At 42.3% G+C, this 27,763-nt stretch overlaps 1 protein-coding gene across 2 annotated transcripts in view; it reads left to right on the plus strand.

The window, feature by feature from the left end:
• The window catches only part of SYT1 (synaptotagmin 1), a 668,825-nt gene that overhangs the window by 34,462 nt on the left and 606,600 nt on the right, over nt 1-27,763 (plus strand). For both annotated transcript variants that reach the window (XM_060245124.1, XM_060245125.1), the window contains one exon: nt 152-253. The gene's annotated coding sequence lies outside the window, so the exon portion shown is untranslated. Of the gene's footprint in view, nt 1-151; nt 254-27,763 lie in introns of those variants that run through there.

Genomic DNA, 27,763 nt, shown 5'->3' on the forward strand with positions numbered 1-27,763 from the left:
ATGTCTGATGCTTGCTCTGTGGATTTTGTTCTCTAAGTTTCATAGTCTGATTTATGCTAAAACACCAGGCCTTTGTATCTCAGTCATTGACATCAACCAATAACTGGATGCTAAAGATTACGAAGAAACTTGTCTTTTCTTTTCTTAATAGTTAAAAGAACTTGAGCACCAACAAAATATCCTGGCCTGAATCAGCTGTCTCTTGAACTTTCCTTGGGACTAAAAAAACCAGCATTGATGCCATTTATATAAGGTATCTAAAACGGTATTTTTTTAATCATTTTTGTATGTGTAACATGTTAATTATAAAAACACTGAATGTGGGCTGATGTGGTTTAAATGTGAATTAACGGCAACCCAGATTTTGTTATAGTAAAGAGGTACAAGAAATTAAAGGAAGGATTGTGAGAATATTATTCAATATTTTGGATACCTCCATTTCCCTTTCAGTTTACACTCCATCAAATCCCATATTGGTATGGTTCATTATCCATAGATGATCTTGAGCAGTCTTGCATCATATAAAATATGCTCTCACATCTGCTTGGTGCTTTAGATTGCCACTTTATACATCACTTGAAAGCAAGGCTGTCATTGTGTGGATTCATTTCTATTGTGCAGTTCCTGTACATACATAGGAATTTTAAAAACCCAGAACTATTACTAAAGCAGCAAGAAGTGCCTCTGTGCTTTTGTGATATTTGTCACAAGTAGAGATGCCAGTCTCCAGGTTGTGGCTGGAGATCTTCCTAGGCTGCCACTCCCCAGGTCCCAGCGGGGGATCCTCCAGTTTTGCAGGCTCCTTCCCACTGACAGCCAGCTGGCCGACAGGGGGAAACCCCGCCCCGACTTTCACCATGTGCCTTTAGAAGAAGCTTGCAAAGAACTGCTTGTGTCTTGGAAGATGTGTGTACCTTTAAATCTTAGCAGGAAGGTCTGTGTGCCTTTAAATCTCAGCAGGTCAAAGCTGCAGGAGAATGCAGTGAGCATGCAGAGCCACACGACTCTTCCTTGTGAGTGTGTGAGAGAGGAAGTCAGTACAGTCCTCTGTATGTATGGTATTCATTTCAGAAGTTCTTTGTATGGGTAGTAAAGAGTTAACTAGAATGTGATTACTTGTATGGACAGTAAAAAGTTAACCAGAATCTAGACTGCTCTGTTCAGTACGTTTGTTTTCCTGTGTTAATCTGAAGAAGTTGGTTAAAATACAGCAGATTGCTACATCCAGCAACTCCTGTGAGTAAATTGCCCCAGTGTGATCACAAAAGTGTGGGCTTGCAAATTGATGTTTTAGAAGGTGGACTCTATGGCATTAAACTCCACTGATTCCTTTCCTCCCCAAACCCTGCCCTCTCCAAGCCCCACTCTTCCCAGGCTGCATCCTCAAGATCTCCAGATATTTTCCAACCCAGAGCTGGCAACCCAAATCACAAGACATCATTTTAGTAGCACATACATTTGAGAACCATGTATTACTGGTTGTTGAACTACCGGGTCACAAGAAAAGTCAAAGCCAGCCCCACCCCCAGCAAAGCATGACCTCTGCTCTGCTTCCTTCCTCCCCCCATCTCTCTCTTGTGCAGAGAAAAGCTATCCTTGAAGACTGAAACAGGCTGCAAAGCCTGAGCTACATTTGGCTTCCTTCCCTCATCTCTCTGTTGTGCAGAGAAAAGCTAGCCTTGAAAACAGACACAGGCTGCAAAGCCTTCCTTCCTTCCCCCGTCTCTGTGTTGTGCCAAAAAAAAGATAGTCTTGAAGACTGACACAGGCTGCAAAGCCTGAGCTCTGTTTGGCTTCCTTCCTTCCCCCGTCTCTGTGTTGTGCAGAGAGGAGCTGAGCTGCCTCTCCTTCCTTCTCCTCCCTTCTTCTCCCCTCCCAGTATTTGAGAGAAAAGCTGACGTCCACTGGCACTTTAGACCCATGAAGTGTTCTTCAAGGTATGAGCTTTCATGTGCCTTGCAGTATGTTATTTTGGGGAGATTTCCCCTGCGGCAAAGAAGGGTGTGTGGGTTTTTTTCAGCCAGGAGGGGGCGGGGAGTGGGCATTCCAGTAGCAGTTTTTTTTACCAAACGGCCCCTGGGCAGAATTGTAGCTGGCTGGGGTCATCTGATGGTGAGTAAGGCTTTCTTTCTTTCTTTCTTTCTTTCTTTCTTTCTTTCTTTCTTTCTTTCTTTCTTTCTTTCTTTCTTTCTTTCTTTCTTTCTTTCTTTCTTTCTTTCTTTCTTTCTTTCTTTCCCTGCAAGTGATGCTCTGTCTGTATTCTTGGTGCTGGGGTTGGGGAAGCAGCAGTGGAAGGGCTTCTAATGCCCTGGCCCCACTGGTGGACATTCTGGTGCTTTTGGGGCATTGTATGAGAGAATTTTGGACTGGATGGTCTACTGGCCTGATCCAACATGGCTTGTCTTATGTTCTTTCTTTCCATGTCTTTCTTTTCTTTTCCTTTCCTTTCCTTCCATTTCATTCTTTCCCTTTCTCTTTCTTCCCTTCCATTTTTACTGGATTAAACTTTTATGTTTATCATACTGTTATTGCAGACATAGGAGTTCTGCCAATGAAAAATTGCTCCCCCCTGTTGTAGCCAGCTGGCCTTTCTATGAGATTTCTGTGTGAGTGAATGAGAGTGAGAGGTGTGCGGCAGAAAGAGATTATTGGAGGTTACTGCTGTATATCTCAACAGCCCTGGAAGTGATGGGACTATGAGCTTGGCACCATTTTACTGGTCCTGCTTTTAATAGCTGTCTGACACCAAAATTAAACTACTCCTGTAGATATTAAAAAGGATAAAAGAAGTTCACTGACTAAATATCTGCAGAACAGGTTGCTTTTAAAGTACAGCCAGTAAAAAGCTGCCAGTAAACACAGCCAGTAAAATACAGCCAGTAAAAAGCTACAAGCACAGCCAGTAAAAAGCTGCAAGCCCCTCATAAATATGCTTTTTGGGATAACTGCAGAAAAGCTTGTATGAACTTCATATAACTTAAAATTAATTCATTAATTGCAGTGCAATTCTCTGCTACCTTTCAGAGCAATTTCCCAGTGTTTCAGCCAAGGAAAAGTATGAAAAATAGCTGTCAAAATATTTTCTTGAAACCAAGCAAGCTTGGTTGTAGTTTAAGGCAGGGTTCCAGTAGTAGCAGCTGAAGGAAGGTACTACTAAATGTGTCAGCATATTTTGAGGTAGAGCAGCTGCCAGGGCCCAGTGTGGGTGGTACACAGTGCTGGCATTCCTGATGGCAATGGCAACAGCACTCCCAACTGCATACACTGTCCAGTGCTGTTGAGAAAGAGGTGTGTAGGTGGTGCAGGCAGTTGAACATGGGCATTAGGTGTGCTTGCAAGCTGGAGAAGAACACACAAACAGATAGGTGCATGCAGGTGTGGGGGTGGAAAGAGAGGACGCTGGGAATGTATGAAAAAGTTGCAGACCACCCACTTTCCACCCCCATTTTGCTTCAGCATGAGTTTCAGAGAGATTTTTTTGAAAATGAAGTTACTTCAGAAGAAAGGGCAAGTTTGGTGGAGTGTCCTGGAAGTGACATCACAGGAAGAGGTGGCATTTTGGTTCAGTGTGCCCCGGAAGTGACATCACTTGGCCCTTGACCTGGAAGTTACACCACAGGAAATGACATAATTCATCTCCCAGCTCCACTCCCAAAGTCTCCTGGCTCCACCTCTGAATTTTAGTGGGCTACGAAGGAGAAGTGTAAAAATAACCAAACCATGGGAAAGAAAAGTTTGGGAAACCCTGGTTTAGCTAATGATACTGGCTTTATCTACTATACATCTCAAAACCTGCATTGATTAATCAAATTGTTTCCTAGTTGACATTCTTTTACAAGTACTTGGTAGCCCTAAAACTTGATTACAGGTCTTTCATTTCAATGGAACTTGTACGGGACAATCAAATGGAGAAAAATTTTGATGCTAAGGAGTTTTTTACATGATTAACGAATTCTAAAACTTTCCCCCCCAGAATAATTAGATTCAAGTCCAATAGCACCTTAGAGACTAAGAAGAGTTTCAGGCTATATACTTTTGAGAGTCAAAGCTCATACCATGACAATCTTGATGAGTAGCCATGTTGGTCTGTCGGTAGCAGCAGAAAAGAGCAACAGTCCAGTAGCACCTTAAAGACTAATTAAATTTGTTAAGGGCATAAGCTTTCATGACTCACTGCTGATTTCTTCAGATAAGTGAAAATCTTGTTGGTCTTGAAAGTGCTACTGGGCTCTAATCTGTTTTACTACAGACCAACATGGTGACCCTCAGAAACTTTCCAGAATAAGTTGACTGGAACTTTCATATTGGTTTGTGAAACTGAGGTTTTATTTAATTTAAGTTAGTTTTAATGGAATTACAGGTTGTAATCTTTTGAAGAACATTCTTTAAATATGCAAAAGCAATAAACAATTTCTACAATGCTGACGTTTTGATAGCGGATTAGATTAAATAAACTAGCAACCCCACACTGAAAGTTGCAGTTGTTGGAGCAAGAATCTACATAAACCCAGTCTGACAGCTACAGTATGACAGCTGGTGATCTAGCTGCCAGGCTAGGTCACAGTGACCTGATCAGCAGACCGGCTTGAGCCGGCAGAAGCCAAGTGATGCAATCTGCTGAGTCAGCACGGCCAGGATTGGCTGCTTGGACTATATATGATCTGTGTGTGCATCACACAGGTCTCTCCCTGTGAGATGGTGGTTAGGCGAAGCACTTTGTCCGTGGAGGTGATATTGTATAGACTGCACAAGAGAGCACTTGTTGTGTATATATGTTAATACACCTTTTGGCACTAGTTGCACGTGTCTGCCTGATTTTCTTTCCTGAAGCCCTGTGTCGGGCAAGTCATCTCCCTCACTCTGCTACTCCCGCTCCGACAGGGTTATGGGCCCAGGGCGGTTCCGCTGCGCGGAGGAGAGAGTTGCGAGTTGAGCTGACTGTGAGTTTGGAAAGAGCCGGAGGCGAGGAACGCCGGCGAAGGACACAGAAGCACCACCGTTCTCTGTTTGAGAGCCAGAGGGACGTCGGCAGCCAGCTGTGAGGAGGAGTCGGCACGATGGCTCAGCAACAGCTTGGAGTAGCCGTTGAGAAGCTCACCTCAGCCAACTACGCGGTGTGGAGCCTGAGAATGCAACACTACCTCAAGCGTGAAGGGCAATGGCTGTTCGTGAGTAACCCCCCTGCTGACTTATCTCCTGCCGAGACTGTGTTATCGGATAAGGCACTGGCCAACATAGTGCTGTCTATAGGAGATGACCAGCTGGTTTATGTGCGAGGGAAGGACACTCCCAAGGCTGCCTGGGACGCGTTGAGTGCGGTGCATGTTAGCACCACTGCTGGTTCCCTCATGGCCTTGACAAGGAGGATGTTCCGCACCGTTATGCCGGCTGGAGGGTGTGTGAAAGATCACATCAAACGGCTAACGGACTGTTTCGTTGGGCTGGAGGCAAGAGGCAAGACTGTAGCTCCAGACGACAGAGTGTACATTTTGCTGTCGTCGTTGCCACCTGAGTACACTCCCCTGATAACTTCTCTGGAGACGGTGGACGTAGCGACCCTGACCATGGAATACGTCTGTGCCCACCTGCTTGACTTCCAAGAGAGAATTGCGGCCGTGAGCTGTCTGGGGGTGTCGGCCGGGCAGCGTGCTGTTATCGGTGTGTCCGGGAAGACAGCCAAGAATGAGCCAGCTTTTGCTGCTGGCAGGCGTCCGAAGGTGGAGGAAGTGGAGCCGACTGCGTTTGCAGTCCGTCGCTGCTATGGATGCGGGTCGTCGCAGCACCTGCTCCGAGCTTGCCCTGAGAGGGAGAAGAGGCGGGGGCGTGTGCGGCGAGAGCGGAGGACCGCCAGCCCGTGTGAGGAAGCAACCCGGCTGGTCACGTCTGCAGTAGAGAGCACAGGGTCTGCTTGGATTTTAGACTCCGGGGCAACGAGCCATCTCTGCTGCGAGAAGGAGTTGTTGAAAAACATTGACAGTCCTGAGCATAAGTATGTGAGATTGGCTGATGGGACCACTGCCAATTCTGTTTGCTCAGGCAATGTGGAATTTCCTGCACTGAAATGTATGTTGCAAAATGTGTTGTATGTACCCTCACTGCAGTCTAACCTGTTGAGTGTTAGCACACTGTTTGACCAGGGATACCAGGTGAGATTTGAGAAAACCTGCTGCAAAATCCTGGGAGGTGGGGGAAAGTTGCTTGTGACAGGAAAGAGGGAAGGTAAACTGTATGTGGTCCAGAGTGATTGTGCCCAGGTGGCTCAGGTGTCGAATGAGCCTGTGCACAATAATTGTATACATTTGCTCCATAGGAGACTTGGGCACTGCGGATTTAGGGCGTTAAAGAAAACCCTGGAGCTTGTGCCTAGTTTGAAAGTAAATCCTTGCAAATGTTACTTGGATTGCCAGGTCTGCAAGAAGACCAAAAGCAAGGCGTGTGCTGTTGCTAAAGAAAGCTCAAGGGAAAGCACACGAGCCCTGGAACTAGTCCATTTAGACGTTATTGGCCCATTGCCAAAGAGTCTGTCGGGGAGGAGATACTGCTTGGTGGCCACCGACGACCACACGAGGTACGCGTGGGTTTTCACCATGGTGCATAAGTCTGAGGTGTATAAGACATTCACCAAGTGGGTCAAAGCAGTGGAGAGACAATTAGGGGTTAATCTCCTAGCTGTACAAACCGACAGAGGGGGGGAATTCTTATCTAACCAGATGAAACGTTGGCTGGAGAACAAGGGCATCGCCCACCGTCTGACGAACCCGGCAACGCCCCGAGAAAATGGGCATGGGGCTGTATTGCAGAATGTGATGTATTGCATGTTAGAGGATGCACAACTGCCAATGACCTATTGGGCAGAAACCATACATGCAGCTGTTTTTTTGCAAAATAGGGTTTGGTGTAATACTGTGAAAAATGTGCCTTACAGGTTACTGTTGAACAAGACCCCAGATTTGAGTTCTTTAAAAGTCTTTGGGTCACGGGCTCGGGTTGGCATCCACTCCACGAGTAGCGGGGAGGGGGATGTCCGGGCAGAGAGCCTAATTTTTCTGGGCTACAAGCCAAGGGCCAGGTGTTATCGTTTCTGCAATAGCAAATGCAAGATAACACTTAGCAAGAGTGCCCAGTTCAATGAAGAAAGCAGCTGGCCAAGGTTGCACTCCTTGCAGAAACAATTTGTCCTGCTGCCAAGTAGCGATAACGATGTTGGAGCGCAGCCCAGAACTCCAGCCCAGGAGGTGGCACCCAGTGGGGCTGGAGAAGGTGAGCCGAATGCTGGCACAGAGCCTGACGAGCAGAGTCAGGAGGCAGAGCCTCAAATGCAGGAACTGGAGGTAAAGTGTGAGAGTCAGGAGGTTCAACACCCAATTACAGGGGCAGAGCAACCAGCCCAGGAGGTGGGAACAGAGCAACCCGAAGAAGACAAAGCTGGTCCAAGCACAGGGCCACGGGTGTCTGCCAGGTCCACCAAAGGCCAACGTCCCGCTAGGTACAAGTGTCCCTATGTCACTCTGACTGTCAATCCAGACCCACCCGGATTTGAGGAAATGTTAAAAGAAAAGGCAAAGAAATGGAAAGCCTGGGTGGCAGAGTGCGAGGCAAGGGAGAAGGAGGCTGAAGCCAAGCGTCTGAAAGAGCTGGCTGAACAGGAACACGATGATGTGTTTTACAATCATGATGAGTTCCTGAACGAATTCCGGAAAGGGTTCCGAGCTACGTAAATATGAACTGTAATGTTGCTGGTGGACATGTATGTAAACTGTGTAAAGTGTTTTGGTGCACTGGGTTTAAATAGATTAGGAGGTGTGTTGGAGCAAGAATCTACATAAACCCAGTCTGACAGCTACAGTATGACAGCTGGTGATCTAGCTGCCAGGCTAGGTCACAGTGACCTGATCAGCAGACCGGCTTGAGCCGGCAGAAGCCAAGTGATGCAATCTGCTGAGTCAGCACGGCCAGGATTGGCTGCTTGGACTATATATGATCTGTGTGTGCATCACACAGGTCTCTCCCTGTGAGATGGTGGTTAGGCGAAGCACTTTGTCCGTGGAGGTGATATTGTATAGACTGCACAAGAGAGCACTTGTTGTGTATATATGTTAATACACCTTTTGGCACTAGTTGCACGTGTCTGCCTGATTTTCTTTCCTGAAGCCCTGTGTCGGGCAAGTCATCTCCCTCACTCTGCTACTCCCGCTCCGACAGCAGTGTGTATGATTGGTAACGGCAGGACTTTTTTAAAGAGGTGCTGTAGGGAAGGAAATGAAGACGGGAAATGAAGGACAAACACATGGGATTCTTTGAAACAATATTATTTTCATGTGCTACAAACTTACTTCTACTTTAAAGCAGTTTCCAGACTTTAGACATGTCACCAACTTCCTCAGTTCTTTTTCAGGTCTTGTTTTTGGTGCCTAAAACTGAATGATGACCTTGAAGCGACCATGTTTTAACATGGTTTGTTGGATCAAAGACTGTCATGCTTCTCCAGCACCCCTCATGAACTTTTAAACATTTTGTGAGAATTTTGTTTCCACACAGAGGTTCCAGAAGTTCATTCTGGTGCATTCCGCCAGGGGGAAAAAAAGGCAGGGGTAATGGAAATGAAACATCAGCATTTGCATGTTGATATTACAGCTCAAATACTGCTTTCTGTAGGCCTAGTGTTCAAGTGAATATGCCTGAGAGTTAAGATTTTTCTTTGTTGCTCTTAATTAAATAACATTTGTGTCAATTTTTTATCTTTGTATTTCTTATAGCACTTCATGTACCTAGTATTGATATATATTTGAAATTATACTTAACTATCAAAAGCACAACTTTCAAAAGCTGAGGTGGTTTGGAATGTGATCCAGCAAGTACCTTCTTCAAATCTCCTATTTTCCACAGAATTAAAGTGCAGTAGCATTTTCTGAGGTATACATTTTCTGAGGTATAAGAATGAAAGTTCACTTTGTTAGATGCAAATAGGAATTAACAACTATCACCTCCTGACCCATGCATAGAAGGCAGGAAGGTGTTTCAAAGAAGGGCCAGTTGGAGCCAAGATGCAGAGGTATAGCACAAAACATAATCAGTTTGACTTAAATTTTGCATTGTTGTTCGGAAAGCCAGCCTCCTGCTACAGACAATGGGGGTTGAACATGATTTTACACAGTGGCAAAGAAATAAAATATTTGCAATCAGAAAGACGATCCCCCCCCAAAAAAAAAATATTCAAAGATTGAAGGGTCTCTCTGAACAACACAAATGATAATCTTATATACCCTTAAGCATCTCATTTTTCAGAAAAAACATTTGTAACCTTAAGATACGTGGTGTTTCTATAATTGCGCTTATCCTGTTTTGCATTTCGATGCTATTTTGTGCAGTGTAGGTGATACACAAAGCATACACAGGAAACCTCCGCGCTGGTCCCCTTTCACACAGTTGCAGAATACAAAGTTTTATGATGAATAATCCTAATGCTATAAATATCAAAGCACAAATGCAGATGCAAGCATCTAGAATTAAGTTCACTTTGTACAATCTGGCCTTCTTTGGCTCCATAAGAAGCCTCCGCCTCCATTGTGCCTCTGCATGTTGTACTGTTGCATTAGACCAGGTAGATACATATAGAGATGAGAAATTAAAAAAAAATAGCTTTCAACCTTGAGGTTTCATTGACCTGAACTTGTTGATGAATTCAGGTTTAAAAATCTCAAGTTGTAGTCACCCTTTGGAAGAGAACCACAACTCTTAAATCAACAATGGAATGTCCTGGGAGATTAAAATGCTCTTGTACTGATTTCTGACTTATCTTTTATGTCATATATATATCAGTTTATTCTTTTATGTAGTAACTGGGCTGTTAGTCCAATGTGGAGACTAGAGAGATATACCGTAATTATTATTTTTTGGTATTTTTTGTATGTGTATGTGTGCAAGTGTGAGTGTGTTGTGCACCTGGAAGTCATGGCAACCTCTGGTGAGAATGGAGGATATTCAGGGAGGTGCCTGAATAAGGCCTTCCCCATCATTCCAACTGTTGGTATTCTGAGGAGGTCTCCCATCCACATACTTGCCAGAGCTGACCCTACTTAGTTTCCAAGATCTGATGAGATTGGGCTTGCCTGGGCTATCCAGGTTAGCACTAGGAGGGTATTATTGACGCTTGGTGGCATCTATAACACTGAAGGATGAGCAAGTGTATGAACCTGATGATACAACAGGTGTTGTTAGGACCAGTGGTTGTACTATTAGAGTGTATAATGGGAAAACGTTGGTCCAACCCATTCCCAGTCTAGGCATTAATATTACAACCAGTACAATGCCAACTCATGATGGGTATATTGTTAATTTAAATTGGTTTATTATCTGATATTTATTGTAATTGTTTTTATTCTTTTATTCTAATATATTGATGCCCATTTGCAGGAAGGGTGGGATAAAAATCTAAGTAAATAAACACATTAGAAGATATGGGATTTATATCCTGCCCTATACTCTGAATCTTAGAGTCTCAGAGTGGTCACAATCTCTTTTACCTCCCCCCCTCCCCACAGCAGACACCCTGTGAGGTAGGTGGGGCTACGTGAGCTCTTACATCAACTGCCCTTTCAAGGACAACTCCAACAAGAGCTTAGGCTGACCCAAGGTCATTCCAGGAACTTCAAGTGGAGGAGTGGGGAATCAAACCCAGTTCTCCCAGACAGGAATCCGCCTACTTAACCACTACACCAAACTGGAAGGGTGGTATAAAAATCAAAATCAATCAATCAATAAATAAATCAATAAATAAATCTTGGTTTATAGGCCCTGATCCCATTGTCCATATCCATGTTGCATAGTGCATTATTATAAGGAAGGTTGTTTAAGGTTAGGGGGCTTGTCTGTGGGTAAGATAAGGTCCCTATCAGAGAGGAATATTCATTATCCAGTGTATGTTGTAGGTCATTAATGATGTGTTGAACTGGTTTGAGCTGTGAGCTATATATGAGTGCAAGTGGTGTTCTCTTGTGTTCTTTTAGTCTCTCTTGTAGCAAATCTTCCCTGTTTGCCACATTCACTAAGTGGCCTTATGTAAGCCCCTCTCTCTCAGCCTCATCACCCATCTGCTGTATAATAAAATTGGCCTTCCTTATAGTGCTGGCGCAGAGTGGTAAAGCTGCAGTACTGCAGTCGGAGCCCTCTGCTCATGACCTGAGTTTGATCCCAGTGGAAGCTGGTTCAGGTAGCCAGCTCCAGCTTGACTCAGCCTTCCATCCTTCTGAGGTCAGTCAGATGAGTACCCAGCTCCTGGGGGAAAGTGTAGATGACTGGGAAGGCAATGGCAAACCACACTGTAAAAAGTCTGCTGTGAAAACATTGTGAAAGCAACGTCACCCCAGAGTCAGAAACAACTGGTGCTTGCACAGAGGACCTTTCCTTTCCGTAGTGCTGTTACAGGAACTATGCAAAAGGCAAGCAAGGACCTGTAAGGAACTTGAGAAGATGCAACTGTACCTTAGAGTGGTTATTTACTATCAGACCCTCTGCTAGATGACAGCTATATTTAACATTTCAAGTAAAAGACTAGAAACCTTTAACAAGTGATAAATACCAGCCATTCTACATTATAGCACTGCTTTTAAAAGAACTATTTTCTCCTCCTGTAACACTGCCAATATAAATCATTGTAGTTCATTTAAGTCTAATTAAAAATGAACATAGGGATTAGATCTATGAAGAACTGCATGGTGAGATCAGTATTGAAGGGAACATTTTTGTAGAGTTGCCAGCTGCTGGCTGGGAAATTCCTGGAGATTTGAGACCAGAGAATGGAAAGTGCAGGGTTTAGGGAGATGAGAGACCTCAGTGGTATACAGTGCCCTAGGGTTCACCTTCCAACACAGTCATTTTCTCCTGAGAAATTGATCTCTATTGTCTGAAAATCAGATGTAATTCTGGAAGATCTCCAGGCCCCACCTAGATGTTAGTAGTTCATAGTAAATATTCAATTTGCTAGAAACAATATAAAATTGGTAAACTAGCTCAAGACAGAAGAGCAGTATTTTAGTGTTACCAGTTCTGAAAACCTTTGATAGTAGGGTTGCCAAGTTCTCTTCATCCCCCGGTGGGGGACATTTGCTTGCACGATGCGCACACATGCGACGAAATGCCGTCACCTGGAAATGACATCATCAAAATGGCGGCGCCCGTGTGGGGCTGCTCTAGGTGTTTCTGGGAAAACTCTATCGTTTTCCCATATGCTCTAGCCATTTGGGAGGTTAAAACTCTATGGTACCTATTGTACCATAGAGTTTCACCTCCCAAATGGCTACAGCGTCCGGGAAAACCATAGAGCTTCCCCTGGAAATGCCTAGAGTGGCCCCACACGGGCGCCGCCATTTTGATGATGTCACTTCTGGGTGATGTCATCACGCCAGCGACGCAGGGTGAGGTTCCCCCCACTGGCCCAATGTGGGCCAGCAGGTTGAGAACCTTCCAGGCAGGAGATTCCCCACCTGGATTGGGGGCTTGGCAACCCTATTTTTTAGTAAACTGTTATGACAATTTTCTGGTGTCTAGAATTCAAAGGAATTCTGTATTCATTGTATTCATTATTTTTAATCATAAAAGTGTTAAAGAAGCAAATTAGTCAAAGGAAAATTGTGAAAAGCAAACACAATAAAATATCTGAAATATATAAATTTAAATACAAGGTCATGCAGTTTTACCATGTCAGTTAGGGTTGCCAGATCTAATTCAAGAAATATCTGGGGACTTTAGAGGTAGAGCCAAGAAATGTTGAGGGTGGAGCCAGGAGCAAGGTTGTTGTGACGGAAAGCAATGGGTTAAGCATAAGCTGAAAACGCACAGGGCTGCGTCAGGTGACCTGAGGGTGGGGGCAAAGTGCTCTGAGCTCTCAGGGAGGGAAAAAAAGTTAGTTTAGTGAGAGAAACTGCTGAGGCAGGAGTTCAGTCAGTTGGAGTCTGACAGAGTGGAGGCCTGTCAGAGAAGTCTGTCAGTGGGGACCTGACAGAGACTGAGAGGGTCAGTTAGTGCCGGCCAGAAGGGCTAAGAGGGCAGTTGATCCTGTGAAGAAGCTGGAGACGGAGACGGGGAAGTCTTCCAGAGACTGCCAGCTGGACAAAACCAGCCAAGAGGGCTGTGTGTGTGTGAGTCAGTTAAGACCAGAATGGTCACAGACACCGGGAAACTACTCTAAAGATCTAGTGAGGAGGTTGAGGGAGTGGATGTAGGTCTGAGACACCAAGAAGGGCTGAGAGGAGAGACTCCAGTCGAGGGGTGAGACTAGACACATCAATCCCAAGAGGCCAGACCTTGGCTAGAGAGGGAGAGTGAGTTAAAGGGAACGGTGAATGGTGTAACTGTGAGAGATCCAAGAAAGTAAAAGTGACTGTAAGCTTGAAACAACTGAACAAAGAATAAGCCTGTGTAAATATCTCCCATATCCCCAGTTAAGACTTTTTGTTACAATAAATCTGTGGTTTAAGTTAAAGTTCTCGTGAGCCTATATATTTTGTGGGAAGAATAAACAAAGCTGCTGGGGTCCCATCAACAGAACAAGTAAAAATACCCCGAAGAGATGAAAATATAGAGATCCAGTGAGGCCGTGAGGTGGGCGCTGCAATAGTTGTGACAAGCATAATTGAACTCTAAAGGGAGTTCTGGCTATCACATTTAAAGGGACCGCATGCCTTTTAAATGTCTTCCCTCCCTTGGAAATAATTAATGATAGGGGCACCTTCTTTTCGGGCTCATAGAATTGGACCCCCTAGTACAATCTTTTTGAAACTTGGAGGATGTTTTGAGGAGAGGCACTGGATGCTATGCTGTAAATGTGGTGCCTCTTCCTTAAAAAAAAAAAAAAAACAGCTTCCCCAGAGCCCTAGCTTCCTACAGATCAATTTTCCATTATTCCATTATGGGAATTGGTCTCCACAGGGAATAATGGCGTGCCCAGAAGACATTTCCCTCCCTCCCTTGCACTTTCTGATGACCTTGAAGTGGGGGGCCCCCTCCAAACCAGGGGAGGGAATTGGCTGCCCTGGGGATTGGCAACCTTGGTGTCAATACATATAAAGAATTATTAAACCCCCATATTAAATGCACAGAGTATGATCCAGCAAAAAGAAGGTTGAGGCTGAATTGCACTGAAAGCTTTGGAATGGAACTTGGTTACAGTCAGTCTCATTAAGTTCAGTGCTGGATTGTACATTTGAGTGTGGTGGGCAAAGAGTGCCCTTTGGCCAGCAGTGAAAGCCATATGTGCGCACAGAGCCCAATCTCCTGGCCCTTGGAACCTGTATTGTCCCTGATTAAATACTTTTTGAAGTAATTGCTTGGAATTAAGGTGTGTATATCCATCGCTGTGAATTTCAGTTATACAATGCTGATTACTATACCAGTAATGTCAGTTATGAATGAGCTCATTCAAGTGACTAACATACAGGAATATGTTTAACTTGGGAAGAATTTGTAATTAATCAGTGAAATGTTGGTATGCCAAGAATCTGAAGGAGTATTTTGTTTAATTTTTTTCACAAAATTCTGTACACCTGCTCTGTCAGAAAAAAAAGAGTATTTTCTCATTAGCTTATCCTCCCTTCCCTCTGAACATAAATTTTGTCTGCAGTAGGCATATGATCATGGGTTGAATCAACAGTTATTTCTATTCCTGTTTGCAATTTGTGGAATTTCTTCTAGTTCCTTCTGGGATATTTTTAGGAACATGCCAGGAAGTAAAATTACCACTTTTTCTAACTGATCTTGCTGATAACTAGTCTTTGTTTGTATATGGACTGGAATCTGAAGCTGTAGTCTTTTCATGAAAGACAGCATAGAAAAATGCAGAAAACACCTAATAGTGTTCAAATCTGCAGGCAATGTGTTAGTAAACAGATTTATTTACATGTTCCCTCAAGAGATAAAAAGATGATGTGGAAAGCAAAATCAAGAAATAAAACACAGGGCTGAAAAATATAAAATGCCACAGGTCTTGTGAGAATATGTAAATGATGTCCTTTGATAGATGGATTGCATGATGACCACAGAATTAGAAAAAAAGTTTGTAATACAGAATGTATTTTTGATTTGTTTGCAGTCTTGCAGGGAAAATAAAAATAATGTGGTAAATTTTGAGAAAGTGCATTAAGGTGGCAACAAAAACCAAGGAAGGAGGCATGCTATGAAGATTGTGGATGAGAGCTTCTGGACAGCATAGATGCTGTGTATGTTGTCTCACTTCTCCATCTTCCACTCTGTAATCCCTATTTTGTACCAGTTCAAATTCCTGAATAAATTATGCAAATGAAATAATTCTGTATATATCCACATAGTTCTGCCTGATTCTACTTTAAATAATGAATATTATTTTGAACCATGTTGAGCATGGCAGGAGACAAAATAATGAAAGGAGATATATAAATTAGGGTCACTAACCTCCTAGGGATCTTTGGAATTGAAACTGATTTCTAGACTACAGAAATCATTCTTCTTGGAACAAATGGAAGCTTCAGGGGTTGACAATATATTATACACCATGGAGGACCCTCCTCTCCTCAACCCTTGCTCTCTCAGGCTCTACACTCCAATTATCTCAAAATTTCTCAACTAGAGTTGCCAGGTCCCTGGTCCAGGCTGGGGTTCTCCCACTTTTTTGACCCCTTTCAAGACTGGCCACCTAGCCAGTGGAGGGAAACCCAGCCCACAAATTCCTCCAAATGAAACATAATGACATCAACCAGAAGTGACATCACCAACATGGGGTGTGTGACATGCTAGTTTTTAGGCAAAACTCTATGGTAAAATTGGGCTCAAACCATAGAATTTTGCCCAAAAACTGCCCTGATGGCAGTGACTTGATGAAATCATTTTTGGGTGATGTCAGAACAGCGCACACGCAAAGCATGCACACGAGAATATATTGGAACAGACCCTGGAGCCCCCTGCTGGCAGTGAGCCAGGTAGGACCTGGCAACCCTATTCCCAACCCAAACTTGGCAACCCTACTTATGATTATTTTGGCAAAGGTAAGGCCACAACTTATACTGCACTTGAGACAGAGTTACAGAGCTCTGAAACCTTCAGTATTAACCTATAGTAGGCCTGTTTGTGTCTTTACAAACTAAATTCTTAATCCAGCCAGTTGCTTTCATGAGAATCCTATTGTGCTTCTACAAGTTTTTTTTTTTTTAAATAGGACTGAAATGCAGGGCAGACTTACCGTGACACGATATGAAATAGTAGTTTGAATTATAGATGAATTGGCTGTTTTCCTGTTTCAGATATCTATCTTGGCTGCCTTTGTGATTAACTTGTGATAGTTTTATAACTATTTACCCTTCCAACTGGAGTAATTGCAGACCAGTGTTGTGCTATTTAATCTGACCTAGCATCATTGTTGGATCGTCCCTTTTGAAACATTTTCCACATTTCCAGTTTAGCCCTCAAACATTGGAATTTCTAGTGATTTTTTTAAATAATAGATTTTGTTTTATTGAATCTTATCCAATACAAAGGGAACATAGGGAAAATAAATAACAGAAATATAAATCTAACATACAAGAATCCAATTTAGATAATTGGATGCATATAACAAACAATTTACAAAAATAATACATAATATGCTAGGTATTAAGAATTATGAAATAGCCTACAATTCATTCTATTAGGCAAAAAGGAAATATTCCCAAAGAATTCTGAAACCGGGGCCCAAAGCAAATCGTAAGCTAGCCAAATCAGTATCATTTTCGAAGAAAGGATTATCCATTGTCTCACTCATTACATACTGGTCCCATAACTGCATACCACATTTCAATTGTGGGGGGTATGTGGGGGTTTCCAATTTTTAGCAATTGTCACATGAGCTATCACCAACATTGTCGAGATTAAAGCTTTCAGATCTTTACTCACCAATTTATCAGGCCAGATATCAAATAAAAGAAGTTTAAAATTTGCTGGAATGGTTAGATCAAATATAAGTTTTATTTGCTCTACCACTTTATTCCAAAAGTTTGACACCGTTGGACATTCCCACCACATATGATAAAGGGAGCCCTTGGGTTTACAATTCCTCCAACCATCTGGACTTGAGAACCTAGAGATTTTACTCATTGTGGCAGGGTTTAAATACCAAAGTGAATATTTTTAAAAAATTGGAGTTGAATACCAATGCTTTTAGCCTTAATAGAAGGGGAATTCCAGATTCTTTCTCAGTCGCTTTCCTCTAGCGTTTGAGGTAGATAAAATTCCGATGTTTAATAAGTAATTGAGATTGTTGGTTTTATTATGACTGTTAGCCGCCCTGAGTCCATTTTTGGAATGGGAGGGATATAAATAGAAGGTAAGTAAATAAATAAAGGTGGATATGAATGGAGAGAGCCAATTAAATAATGATATATTTTAGAAAGCAAACCTTTTTTACCAATGCCCTCATCTTTAAGCAGGACCTCAAATGGCGTCAATTCATATCTAATGGTTTCTTTCCTCTGAAGAGAATATATCATATTCTGAACTTGAAGATATTGATACCAATTGATATTGGCTCCTAATTTCTCTTCTGCTTGTTCCTTAGTAATAATATTGTTCCCTTGAATTCATTCCCCAGTTCTATCCAACCCCCTTAATCCCCCACGGATGGCTGGAGTTAGCCTTAATGAATTGTGGGAACCAATCTTAGTTGAAAAAAACTACCTACTAGAGAAATACCCGGCACAATCCACTTCCTTAGTTTATCCAGTATTCTTAATGAATTTTCCAGGAATGGATTTGCTGGTATAGAATGTGATCTCTTCTGACATTTAGACCAAAAAGTTCCTCTCAGAGAGACGGGGAAAATATACTCTTTGATTGATGCCCACATTGAGAGTGAACAGCTTGGGGGTATTCCTGGATGCCTCTCTGACTATGGAGGCCCAGGTTACCACCACTGCCAGATCAGCCTTTTCCCATCTGAGGTGGGTCAGACAGTTGGTCCCATATCTCACCCCCATGACCTGGCCACAGTGACCCATGCAATGGTCACTTCCAGGCTAGATTATTATAACTCTCTCTACATGGGGCTGCCCTGGATCTCTAAACAGCCTCCATTAGCTTTGATGATTGAGCTAACTTGTGTATAAAACGCTCAGGAAACAGTTCAAATTGACTGAAGGCAGAAAGTATACAGTGCTAGACTGCTATTGCACCTAATAACTACTATAGACTACACTTTATATCTGCACAGATGTGGGACACACGAGGATTTATGGGGTGCATCTCATTTTGCTCTCCTCTACTATTCCTCTTTCCCTTCCCTGAAACCCACCATAGCATCTCCACTTTTCCTGCTTCCTTTTCTCATTCCAACCCACCAGCAAACCTACATTGATCTGCCCTTCTCAGTATTCAGTTTTCCCTTCTTCCTCTTTCCCTCCCCCTGGCAACATTTCCTTGCCTTTGTCTCCTTTTAGGGTTGCCAGGTCTGACTCAAGGAATATCTGGGGACTTTGGGGATGAAGCCTGGAGACTTTGGATGTGGAGCCGGGAGCAAGGATGTGACAAGCACAATTGAACTCAGAAGTGAGTTCTGGCCATCACATTTAAAGGAACTGTGTTCCTTCCTTCAATTGGAAATACTGGAGATAGGAGCACCTTCTTTGGGGGCTTATAGAATTGGACCCCTGGGCCAATCTTTTTGAAACCTGGTGTTTTGAGGAGAGGCACTGGATGCTATGCTGAAAATTTGGTGCCTCTACCTCAGAAAACAGCCCCATAGAGCCCCAGATACTCTCAGTTCAATTCTCTATCTCCATAGGGTATAATAGAGGGCCCAGTGGACATTCCCTGCCCCCTGATAACTCTGAAGTAAGGAGAAGGCCTCCAAACCCCTGCCCTCACTTGGGGATTGGCAACCCTATCTCCTTTCCACTTAAAGTCACCCAGTGAACTTCTACAGGTCTTCCCAGTCTTAAACACTAACCACTACATCACAATGGCTTTCATGGAGTGGCTACTGTTGAATAGTAGCAAGCAGTGAGGCCTAGTGGGATCATGTAAGTTGTGCGGTCTCATATAGCCCAGTTGTTGCTGCCAGGCCTGAACCAGATGAGTCTTTCTTCAAAGGCCAAAACAGCCTTAGAAAGTGTCTCCTCTCTTCTTTTCCTTTTACTAGCAGAAACCAAGATTTGAAAGCTGGCAATACTTTTGCAGTTGCCTAGCAATGGCAACTGAAGGCATTCATTTCTTAAAGCTACCAGTGCTGCTTCAGTCATTTGAGGGTTTTTTTATTAACTGTCTACTGTTTTCTGTTATTGTTTTTTACATTTCAGATTTTTCTGCAAACCTGGGGTTTTTCTCAGGTTTATAGAAAGATCTGTCTTGTCTGCCTATGACAAGATATAAGTAGCCATAGATGGGTCATGTTGAAAATTAGATGTATTGATAGTTAATAAAATAAAATTATGACATAATATGATAATAAAAATCGAGAGTAATGTCTGTGAAAACTGGCTTTAACTAAAATTACAAGATAACCCACCTCAATAGTCTTGTTATTGTGCATTTTACAAATCTGTCTTAATCAAAGTCAGACCACTGGTCCACCCAGCTCAATATTATTGGCTCTAACTGGCACCTATCCAGGCTTTGAGGCAGAGAAGGATCTTTCCCAACACTTGGTATCTTTTTTAAAGTGAAAAAGTCAGACAGAATTAATGACATTTGTCTGTGATTGTCTGGTTCATCTATGAATTTGATTTTCAGCCTATTTTGGACATTCACTATAACCTTAGTTTCTAAGTTTCTTTTAAACCAGGATAAGCAATTCTGGTTGCAAAATAATTCCTTTATAAATACACTTTTACACACACACAACTGGAAATAACACTGAGTAATAAGAGTAATTTCAAAAGCTTTTTTCTTCTGAATAAATATGGAGCAAGATGTAGCAGTTGATAATGATGAATATAATATCTTCAGACAATGTAACAAAGACAATGACCAGAACAATAATTTATGACTTGTTACAACATGCCAGAATTATAAATAATGTGATCTTAAATTCCATTTGGTTTTAAAGTGCAAATTCTTATCTGTTTGAGACACATCAAATTCCTAGGAGAGGACCAAAAGTTATGGTACTTTGCTAGATTTAATTATCTAGCACTTTCCAGCTGTAGTCTGTCTGCTATTGACATGGGAAATTTCATTTTGTTCAAATATCTTTCATGTGTGTCTCCTTGATATTGATAACTGTTGCTTGTATTGGCGCTTATCTCCTCTTTAATTCTGAAAATGTAATAAAGAAAGAAAATACAAAGTAACAGCTACATGTATTGGTTAGACTGGCGGTCTTCAAAGCACTGCATCAAAATCATGCTAATATTGAGAAAAATATTGTACCTTCATATTCTGATATCTCAAGGCAATGGAAATCACAAGGAACTGTTTTACTATGCCAACAAAACAAATAATCATCCAAACAAGAAGGAAATGAAAAGGGTTCTCATGGGATTCTCTGTTAATGTTTCCTAACTAGTTTTCTGAATATGTTAATTATCACATTTATCTACATTTTGTTTCTTCCATGCACAGTTATGTTTTGATTCATTTTCTAAACTGAAAAAGTCCCAATTGTCAGTCTTGCAATTCATTGGGATAATCGGAACAGTTCCTCAGTTCAGCAGACTTTATTGAGGGTAAAAGAAGAAAGAAAGAGGGCACAGAGGGTGGAAGGTAGATGCTTAAACTTCTTTGAACATGACAGGATTTGATTGTATGGTTGCATTGCAAATGCAGATGCTGAAGATGCAAGCAAATGCAGGGAATTCTGTATGCTTTTCTTCTAAGCTTCCTGTAAATCAGGGGTCCCAAATGTGGTGCTCACCAAGTGTTTTTAGAAAGTGGATGTGGCAATTGGGGCTTTTGGGGTTGTTTATATTTGTGGTATAATGCAGATAGTGGCTTGATGTAAAAGTACTTCACCTGTGCAAGGTGTGACAGACTTTAAATGCAGGTTTCATAGTGGAGCTAAATCAGAGAACCAAGAGATAAAGTATTACATTTTCCATAGAAAGAAGAGCTTGAGTGACAGATTTATCCTCTTCTCTGATTGGCCAGTGGCAGCAGAGGAAAATATATGATCAGCTAAGGGCTGAGGTCATTTGTCAATCTGGAGATAACAATTCAAAGTTGGAACCATTCTGAAGGCAGTCAGTTGGTTTCTGATAGGGATGGGCACAGACTGAGAAATCATGGTTCAGTTTACAAACTGAACTGACTCGATTCCCAAACTGGTTTGCAAATTGAACCTGAACCAATTTGAATTTAAAAATGTCCTCAGCGGCCTAGAGGCTCCAAAATTGCAGATCCCAGCTGACCCTCCTCTACATGCCCACCAAGTTTGGTGAAGATTGGACTCTGGGAGTCTGAGTTGCAGTTTCCCCCAAGAGGCACCCCCAGACAGTTCTTTTCAATGTGAGGTCATTACCGGTTCAGGAGTGTACAAAACAGACCCTGGATGAACTAGAGGCATCCACCTTGCAGAGTAACTCCTGAGGATGTCCCTCCATATGCCCAACAAGTTATGTGTAAGTTGGATTTGCAGGGTCCGAGTTACAGATTCCCAAGCAAGGAGCTCCCAGGAAGGTGCTTTTTGGAGAGATGTTGGGCAAGGGTTAATTACTGCATAGATCAGAACACTTTCCATCTGACAAAAACTGTATTCACTGGTCAGGACCACACCAGCCATCAAACCCACCCAGGTCCAAGAGCCACCCTTAAGCAGCGGGTGCCTGCTGCCACCTGTCCCCACCCACCCTTTTTTGAGGGCTGTCTCAGTGATGACTAGGCAGGTCCAACCCTGCCTGGAGCCCAGGAACCAACCAAACAGGTGGCTGTGTCTTCCCTGGCCAACCCACCCATACAAAATTGAAATGTGATCACTGGCAGGGCTGATCCTCTCACCCTGGCTGGGGCCAGGAGCCACTCACACAGCTGCAGGTGGCTGTGTCTCCCCAGACCTAAACACCCACCCCAAAAGGGAAAGGTGATTACTGGGCAGGGCTGATTTTTCTGCCCTGACCAGGGCTCTGGAGCCACCTGCAACGCTGTGGTTGGTTGCGTCTCCCCAGGCCCACTCTCCACCTCCCGGCAATATGATTACTGGGATGGGCCAACCCTCCTGCCCTGCTTAGGAGCTACCCACACAGCTCGCCCACCCCAAATGGAAATGTGATTACTGGGCAGAGTGGACTCATCCACCCTGCCTGGGGCCTGGGAGCCACCCACACAGCTGTGGGTGGCTGTTTTTCCCCAGGCCCACCTCTACCTCCATGCAGCATGATAAAACAGGCATGGCTGACATAGTTGTTGGTGGCTGTGTTGCCCTGGGCCAACCCACCCACCCTCAGATGGAAATTTCATTGCTAGGCAGGGTCAACCCTCCTACCCTGACCAGGACTCAGAAGCCACCCATACAGTGGCTGTGTCTCCTCAAACCAACCTACCCACACCCAGACATAAATGTGATTACTGGGCAGTGCTAACCCACCTTGCCCAGGGCAGTTGTGGGTGACTGTGTCTCCTTGGGCTCACCCTCACCTCCAGCCAATGTGATTACTGGGCAGGGCTGACCCTCCTGCCCTGCCCAGGGCTCAAAAGCCACTCACATAGTTGTAGGTGATTGTGTCTCCCTGGGTCAACCCACTTACCCCCTAGATGGAAATGCGATTACTAGGCAGGGCCAACTCCCACCCTGCTCAGGGCCTGGGAGCCACCTGCACAGTTGCAAGTGGCTGTGTTTCCCTGAGCCCTTCCTCCATCTCCAGCAATGTGATTGCTGGGCAGGGCTGACCCTCCTGCTGTGCCCCAACCCCAGGAGCTACCTGCTCAGTTGTAGGTGGCTGTATCTCCCAGTCCCCCCTCAAATGATTACTTGGTAGGGCCAACCCTCCCACTCTGCCTGTGTCCCAGGAGTCACCCGCACAATTATATGTTAATTATAAAATGCATCTTGTTAAACGCTGCTTCTGCCTGAAATGTTGAAGAGCTACTATTGGAGTCATGTATGACCTCAATCCCTGACATTTTGTGGTTGGTTCCACCTCTTATGGCAGCCATTTTGTAGTTGTGTTCACTATTCTATATCAAAATTCCAAGGTGTATGGAGACTAAAGGTTGGAGACTCCTGCTCCAAATGTTTACTTTGGCCCTGTGGTAGTCCAGTATTGCCAGCAGAAGTTAATGGGGGAAGAAAGAAAAACAGTGCACATTGTCCATGTCTGCGGGTGGCTGTTCAAAGAAAGGGATTACAAAGTAAGCAACAACTGGTACCTGAAAATTCCCTGCATCTGGCTGCAGAATCATAACATCATGTGAACAAAGAGGAGTCAGAGCCAAAATTACATGAGGAAATGAACAAGAAACTTTGACATTGAGCACAATAAAGATATTAGATACTGAAACTGTGTTTTGATTCTTAAAGTCTATTTAAGTGCAAAAATCACATATAATTCTCATCCCAACAGTTTGTCCATTATAAATCAAGGGTCAATAGAACCATAGAGACCATATAGAAATAATGGGCAATTCCCAAGTAAGTTCAAAGCTTGACCTCTGATGCAGTTCACTAGCCCAACAACAGTCTCTCCCTCCCAGAAAAACCAGGAAACTCCCAGCCAAGTCCAGGATGCAGTGTCTGGATTCACTTTCCAGCAGTTTCAGCAATCATGCCTTCTTTAGCTGGAACCGATAGGCTTGTTTTTCATCAGAGCCCAAATTATGTGCTAGGATGATTCATATATGCCATTCCAAAAACATACATTCCATTAAGTATCAAATTCACAGCCAATGCAGTAGGTTATAATTATTAGCAATCATTTATAATTATTAGCCAGTAAGAACGTACCAACATCAGATTTCACTGCCTGTTACAAAAAATTAATACAGGAACTCTCCTTCTTTCCTCTCTTTTGGTCTCTTGCATGTAATGCTGAGTAAAACAGAGATTACAAATAAACCTCTGCATAAGGTTAGTTACAGCTGCTCATTCCTCAAAACATTAAATTTAAAGGAGAAAAACCCATATTTTTTTTTTTATCAAACCTAATATTTATAAATAACAAGAGTAGTCCATGATTAAGACCATTTGGTTCTGAAGTCCCTAACCAGAATATCCAGTAACTTTTTTCTTTTTAGCAATTCTTTCTGTACGTTCACCATATTATATGTGTATCTCAAGCTTTTCCAAAACAGCAAATTTAAAGCCATTGTTAAGCAAGTTTTTTCTCTGAAAAATGACTTACTAGGGGGCCTCTGAAACTCCCCATTTCAAGTGTGATTTATGTTCTACAGTTCATTGCAGAACCTGACAAATGGTCGATCCTGTGTACCGAAGCTGGCAGGAACATTTTATTAAATAAATTACACAAGAGGAGGCACAATTGGTTTAAGATTATAAGACCTTCACAATATTAAGGAGAATCAGATTTTTTTTGTATTCAGAGACCAACGTCATACTGCACAGGACCCACAGGAAAAATGTCCTATGGTTGACAAAATCTTTTTTAAGGTTGGACGTATCAGATCTCACAAGAATGTTTCTAATAATTCTGGTCTTCCAATAAATGGGGGTGTCTCACATCCTGGAATATGCTCTACAATATTCTGAACGGGAAGAAAAATCAAAGGCGCACATGAAATCTGCATATTGTTCCTGACTTTACTTTCAAATAATTCAGAGCAAGACTTTTCATTGGCCCTCCTTTTCACCTCCTCAAGTGTAGCTACAGGGTATCCTCTCTGTACAAAGGAACATTCTAGCCTGGACACGTCTTTCTGATAATCAGATTTAAAGGTGAAATTCCTCTTTAGTCAAAAGTATTGCCCATAAGGGATATTCTGTCTTAGATGTCATGGGTGGTAGGAAGTAAAGTGAAGGAAGGCATTTTTATCAGTAGCCTTAGTGTAGGTTTTCACAAGTAAAGAATCAGATACTGTATAGAAAACCATGATATCTAAGAAGGCAATGGAAGATAGGTGCTGGTGACAAGTAAACTTAATTGAAGCATGAACTATGTTGAGTCAATCCACAAATTGATTTAAATTTTTACCATAATCATAATTTAGAAAAAAATCATCTATAAAAGAAGATATGTGTATAGAAAGGTTTGTTACTCTGGCTGTATATAATTTTCTTTTCAAGATCAATCATGAAAAGATTTGCAATACTGGGTGCCACAGTATTGGCAGTATACAACCCATTGCAACTCTCTTTGTCTGTTAAATGCCTATGAAATCTAAAGTATTTTTTTTTCTAATACCGGATCTGAAAGGTCCATCAAAAAGGGAGTTGGAGGATATTTATCTCCACGTAATTCAAAAATATGATGGATACAAATTCTAATGTCCTTGTGTGGGATACTTGTATATAGTGACATTATGTCCAGTGTCACAAAACATGCATTAGATGGTATAGCCAAGTTTTTTACGTTCAAAATAAAGTCACCACCAGTGTCTTTTATATATGACAAAGCCTGTGAAACAAAGGGCTGTAAACAATGGCCTAAATAGTTAGATATGGGATCCAATACTGAGTTACATCCAGATATTATAAGATGACCTGGAGGTGGTCTTCCCTCCTTATGTACCTTATGTACATAATTGTGGCAAAACTACATCTTCTCCTTTTTGATATAAAGCTGCGTGAGACTAATAGGCTGCCAAGAGTCATGCCAGAATTGGGAGGATATTCACCACTCAATGTTAAGTGATTAATACTAGTTTACTTTGTTTTCACATGACCTATGCTGTTTTAGAAGATGTTCTAATTGGCCTAATTAATTTGTTAAGATTCTGTCTAGGTGTCACAGTTACCAGGGTCAATGCAGGATGCTGGCACACAGCATAAAGTTTAATGGTAAACACCCTGAGGCACTTGCCAGGTGGAGAGAATTTTGCCTGAATTAACTCCTTGTGGCTGATCAGGGAATAGGTGAGGGCAGGGCAGCATCACTGAGCTCTAATCCTGGCTGACCTTCAAGTATTCTGGGTAATTCCTCTCATCATATAGGTTGTTGTACAGATGATGAAAGGCATAGAAGATGAGTTTGTTCTTGCCAAGTCTGTAGTAAGGGTGGATTTGCCAACACTCAAGGCATAGGAAATTTAAGGTACTATTTTATGCCGAGTTACACCTTTCTATGTTCATTAAAGTCACTGAGTTTAGAAGGGTGTAACTCTGATAAGAATTGTTTTGTTAATCTCTGAAATCACCACTGTAGGATGTCCACACTGGGAATGGGAACCAAAGTTAATTATTACATTGTTGTTGCAGATCATATGCTAAATAAAAAATTTGATATGTAAGCAAGTGTTGTTAATATTTCTTGTACTTACTAGAGTTTAGGCAATGAATAATGCTTTTTTTTGTTCCTATGTTCTGAGTTTGAACAGCAGGTGTGGCAATGAAGCACCTCTTTTTCATTGACTTTGAAAGTGAGTTTAAAAAGCATTGTTATCTCACTGCAAATAAATGGGTGAGCAGGTGGGAAAAGGCTATCATGTTTCCTTTCCATTGCAGTTATTTATATTTGAGGATCAGATGGCTGTAATAAAAAGAGGATATTTTTAATGTTTTACAGTTATAAGTAAAAAAGTACACATAGAAATAGCCTTGGGGCAGCATCTTCTAAAAAGGATGTAGAATGCTTTATGGGCTTTTTGAATCTCTCACCATGTACTGAGTACATATGTTTAAGGGTAGATGACCACATCTACTTGTTTGGTGTAAAGTGTTGTCAAGTTGTTTTGGACTTATGGCAACCTTATGGCCTCCTGAACTACTTATAACTGCCACTGGACTCTTTGTTCAGATGTATGCCTTCTACCAGAGTTACAACTTAAAATTTCAGATTACAGATGTCAAGACAGAAGCCCTCCTGGTGAGACTTGAAACTTCAGAGCCTGTTACCATTTTTTTCTACCCAGGAGTGCCTGATAATTATCCTGTGGAAAAACATACTTTTCTTTTGCATCCTACACAATTTATTTATATATTTTAAACATTTATATCCTACCTTGTCTCATTGGACTTATAACAGTTAACACTGTCACAATCTGATCACATATTATCAAGATGCAAAGGCATGAATTAACAGAACTGAAATATATTCATATACACAGTTTGACAATTTAGCATTCAGCCATAAATTCCACAGGTCAGCAGGCAGCGGGACCATGGAGGTACACAACCAGGAAATAACAAAAATACTCTTTGTACAAAAATACTGTGTACAAAACAATTAATCAAATATAATTGAAGATTTCAACATTTCATGTGCAAATTACAATAGTACAGTGAAACAACCATCCTGTGCATGCAACTATGCTACTGTCGGTAATAACATTCATAAAATAAAGAAAAAGAACTGGTCCAATCTTCTTTTGGATCTTGATAATCCTTCTTCAGGAACTGTCTTTCTCATGCATAGGTACAGCGGGGACTCATTTGCATATTAGGTCACACTCCCTGATGTCACCATTATTTCACATAGGGCTTTTTTCTAGAAAAAGCTCAGCAGGAATTCATTTGCATATTGGGCCACACCCACTACTGCCAAGCTAGCCGGAACTGCCTTCCTGCTCTAAAAAAGCCCTGGGTACAGTAGTGTGATGGTGCCACAGTTCACAGTTCATTTATAATACACTGCATTCCAGGCTTTCTCTAATTTCTACTCTCCTAAGGGAATGTTGCTGCAAATTTCCTATCTGTCAGCATTTGGTCAGCAGACTCACAACCAGA

Source organism: Heteronotia binoei, chromosome 8, assembly GCF_032191835.1.
Source record: "Heteronotia binoei isolate CCM8104 ecotype False Entrance Well chromosome 8, APGP_CSIRO_Hbin_v1, whole genome shotgun sequence".
NCBI lineage: Eukaryota > Metazoa > Chordata > Lepidosauria > Squamata > Gekkonidae > Heteronotia > Heteronotia binoei.